Below are 4,116 nucleotides of genomic sequence, written 5' to 3' on the forward strand. Positions count from 1 at the left end.
GGGCGTACGGTAAAATATCTGTATGGTAGAAAAATGAAAGAAATTGAGCGTTAAAGAAGATATGTTACAAGCGCGGAATGTGGCAAAACTTGTACATATTTGAAAGAGAAAAGTGGTGTGTCGACCTGACATATATATATGAAACAGGCGACGATGGAAAAGGATTTAAATTTTGTCCATTTTATATATACATATTGTATAGTTCCCTGGTTGATCCTGCCAGTAGCTCATATGCTTGTCTCAAAGATTAAGCCATGCATGTCTCAGTACATGCCGTATTAAGGTGAAACCGCGAATGGCTCATTAAATCAGTTATGGTTTCTTAGATCGTACTAAAATTTACTTGGATAACTGTGGTAATTCTAGAGCTAATACATGCAAAACAGAGTTCCGACCAGAGATGGTAGGAACGCTTTTATTAGATCAAAACAATCGGTGGCGGGTGTTTACACTCGTCCATCGTTTGCTTTGGTGACTCTGAATAACTTTGTGCTGATCGCATGGTCTTATAGCACCGGCGACGCATCTTTCAAATGTCTGCCTTATCAACTGTCGATGGTAGGTTCTGCGCCTACCATGGTTGTAACGGGTAAAACGGGGAATCAGGGTTCGATTCCGGAGAGGGAGCCTGAGAAACGGCTACCACATCCAAGGAAGGCAGCAGGCGCGCAAATTACCCACTCCCGGCACGGGGAGGTAGTGACGAAAAATAACGATACGGGACTCATCCGAGGCCCCGTAATCGGAATGAGTACACTTTAAATCCTTTAACGAGGATCCATTGGAGGGCAAGTCTGGTGCCAGCAGCCGCGGTAATTCCAGCTCCAATAGCGTATATTAAAGTTGTTGCGGTTAAAAAGCTCGTAGTTGAATCTGTGTGTCACAGTGTCGGTTCATCGCTCGCGGTGTTTAACTGGCATTATGTGGTACGTCCTACCGGTGGGCTTTGCTCTTCACGGGGCGGTCCAACTAATATCCCATCGCGGTGCTCTTCACTGAGTGTCGAGGTGGGCCGGTACGTTTACTTTGAACAAATTAGAGTGCTCAAAGCAGGCTACCTTCGCCTGAATACTGTGTGCATGGAATAATGGAATAGGACCTCGGTTCTATTTTGTTGGTTTTCGGAACCCCGAGGTAATGATTAATAGGGACAGATGGGGGCATTCGTATTGCGACGTTAGAGGTGAAATTCTTGGATCGTCGCAAGACGGACAGAAGCGAAAGCATTTGCCAAAAATGTTTTCATTAATCAAGAACGAAAGTTAGAGGTTCGAAGGCGATCAGATACCGCCCTAGTTCTAACCATAAACGATGCCAGCTAGCGATCCGCCGAAGTTCCTACGATGACTCGGCGGGCAGCTTCCGGGAAACCAAAGCTTTTGGGTTCCGGGGGAAGTATGGTTGCAAAGCTGAAACTTAAAGGAATTGACGGAAGGGCACCACCAGGAGTGGAGCCTGCGGCTTAATTTGACTCAACACGGGAAACCTCACCAGGCCCGGACACCGGAAGGATTGACAGATTGATAGCTCTTTCTTGATTCGGTGGGTGGTGGTGCATGGCCGTTCTTAGTTGGTGGAGCGATTTGTCTGGTTAATTCCGATAACGAACGAGACTCTAGCCTGCTAAATAGACGTAATTATGGTATCTCGAAGGCTCTCGGCTTCTGCCGGTGGGGTTTTTACTACCAACGTACAAACAAATCTTCTTAGAGGGACAGGCGGCTTCTAGCCGCACGAGATTGAGCAATAACAGGTCTGTGATGCCCTTAGATGTTCTGGGCCGCACGCGCGCTACACTGAAGGAATCAGCGTGTGTTCCCTGGCCGAAAGGCCCGGGTAACCCGCTGAACCTCCTTCGTGCTAGGGATTGGGGCTTGCAATTATTCCCCATGAACGAGGAATTCCCAGTAAGCGCGAGTCATAAGCTCGCGTTGATTACGTCCCTGCCCTTTGTACACACCGCCCGTCGCTACTACCGATTGAATGATTTAGTGAGGTCTTCGGACTGGTGCGCGGCAATGTTTCGGCATTGCCGATGATGCCGGGAAGATGACCAAACTTGATTATTTAGAGGAAGTAAAAGTCGTAACAAGGTTTCCGTAGGTGAACCTGCGGAAGGATCATTACAATGTTCCAATATATCTCAAAGAGAGAGGAGAGGAGGAGAGAAAATGAATTCGATTAGTTTGTGGATAAGAATTCATATAAAAAAAAAAAGATATTGTTGAGCCCGCCAGATCATTCGTGCGTGATTTACACGGCCAGACGTGTGTACTACACGTATTAGGCCTTTGATCTGCGTTGCGTAGGCCACAACAAATCTTTCAAAGAGAGAGAGATATATGTGTTGTTGGGGTTTGTGATTATGAAGGTGCCCCAACGCACAAAAAATATATAAAAATGTACAAAGTTGGGATGTGGTGTGGTGGAGAAGAGTTGGGCCCGACCAGATCATTCGTGCGTGATTTACACGGCAGACGTGTGTACTACACGTATTAGGCCTTTGATCTGCGTTGCGTAGGCCATCTTCCTTCCAAGACACACACGTGTTGGGGTTTGTGTGATTTTATGATAGTGCCTCAACACGGAAAAATAAGCGTACGAGAAGAGTTGGGCCCGACCAGATCATTCGTGCGTGATTTATACACGGCCAGACGCGTATTATATTACACGTATTAGGCCTTTGATCTGCGTTGCGTAGGCCATCTTCTCGATAGAGAGAAAGCCAATGTATTCTTTTTTCTTTCTTTACACACACACACACAGTTGTAGTAGGACAGGGAGGGATGCGAGCGTGCTTAATCACGCTTCCTCAAGTCTTCGCTGTGTGTAAAAAAAAAAAAGAAAAAAAGGAATCGTTGGGAAAGTCCAAAGGACGAAAATATCGGGCAGTCTGAAGATAACTTAATGCTCGTTTACATTGGTATCAAGAGAGACCGGCTTGTGTAGCTCGTTTCAATGCTGTGTCGTTGTCATTGACACCCTACTCTGTTGCGCGCTAGTGGCAGCATGAGCGTGGGACGTATATATATATGACACCCAGCTAGAGCCGGCCGTGAGTCCGTCCGGTGTAAATAACGACGAAAGGAGAGAGAAACTTTTCGAATCCAGTATCGGGTTGATAATTGTCCAGTTTGAATATCCATATCCCCGTCGTTTTTGGAGGTGATATACTCTCTGTGTTTCTTCGATAGAAGGCTTTTCAATGTTCTATTCGCTCCGACCGTCGAACTTGCAAGAAAACAGTGGTTTTGGATTTGCTCGTACATATATATATGGTTTCGACGGAAATATCTCGTTCTTTAAGGGACAATTATGTCGTTGTACGACGACTCCCGAATCTCCTTCGCGCGCTGGTTGGAGCTCTTCGGGTATCGGCTTGTTCCGAAATATAACACAAAAATGTGGTGGATAGCAAATACACATTATATATATATGAGAGAATAAAAGGGAAAAATTACCCTGAACGGTGGATCACTTGGCTCGTGGGTCGATGAAGAACGCAGCTAATTGCGCGTCAACGTGTGAACTGCAGGACACATGAACATCGACATTTCGAACGCACATTGCGGTCCACGGATACAATTCCTGGACCACGCCTGGCTGAGGGTCGTTTACGTACTTATAAACTGCTTGCGTTGATGGCACTTGTTGCCTATATACGTACGAGCGAATGGTGGGCGCTTCGTCGGCGTTTGTCGCGGTCCTATGAATATTGAGAAATTTTACGTACGTCTAACAGTCTTCGAGAGAGATGGAAATCGTGTTCGAACTAGCGTGAGTGTGGAAGGCGGTGTCGTGTGTCGTATATGTTTTATATACGTCCGCCCGTCTGAAACACCGCTTCGAAGCGGTGACAAAATCTTTTTCGGGACGATTCGTATCCGTAGAACTATCGAGATTTCACTGGTACATTTTCAACGCGCTCCCGACGTCGCCTGAAATGAAACGAGATGGGGTTTAACCCACGAAAGCGTACTACACGAGTCTGTCCTATGTGAAGACTGTGTACAGAGATCGAACGAACGCATGAAAGAAATTGAACGAAAGAACACATAACCCGCAAAAATATAGAGTAGAATTGTGACCGTTGCTTCGAATTTGAATTTATATGTA

The 4,116-nt window shown here is 46.1% G+C and overlaps 2 non-coding genes across 2 annotated transcripts; both read left to right on the forward strand.

Annotated features, from left to right (window-relative positions):
• Positions 1 to 203: 203 nt before the first annotated feature.
• LOC143263697 (small subunit ribosomal RNA) lies at positions 204 to 2,126 on the forward strand. The gene has a single exon (XR_013037057.1). It is a non-coding gene; the product is annotated as a small subunit ribosomal RNA (ribosomal RNA).
• Positions 2,127 to 3,458: 1,332 nt separating this feature from the next.
• Positions 3,459 to 3,613, forward strand: LOC143263695 (5.8S ribosomal RNA). The gene has a single exon (XR_013037055.1). It is a non-coding gene; the product is annotated as a 5.8S ribosomal RNA (ribosomal RNA).
• Positions 3,614 to 4,116: the final 503 nt, after the last annotated feature.

The sequence above is a fragment of the Megalopta genalis genome, unplaced genomic scaffold, assembly GCF_051020955.1.
Source record: "Megalopta genalis isolate 19385.01 unplaced genomic scaffold, iyMegGena1_principal scaffold1148, whole genome shotgun sequence".
Classification (NCBI taxonomy): domain Eukaryota; kingdom Metazoa; phylum Arthropoda; class Insecta; order Hymenoptera; family Halictidae; genus Megalopta; species Megalopta genalis.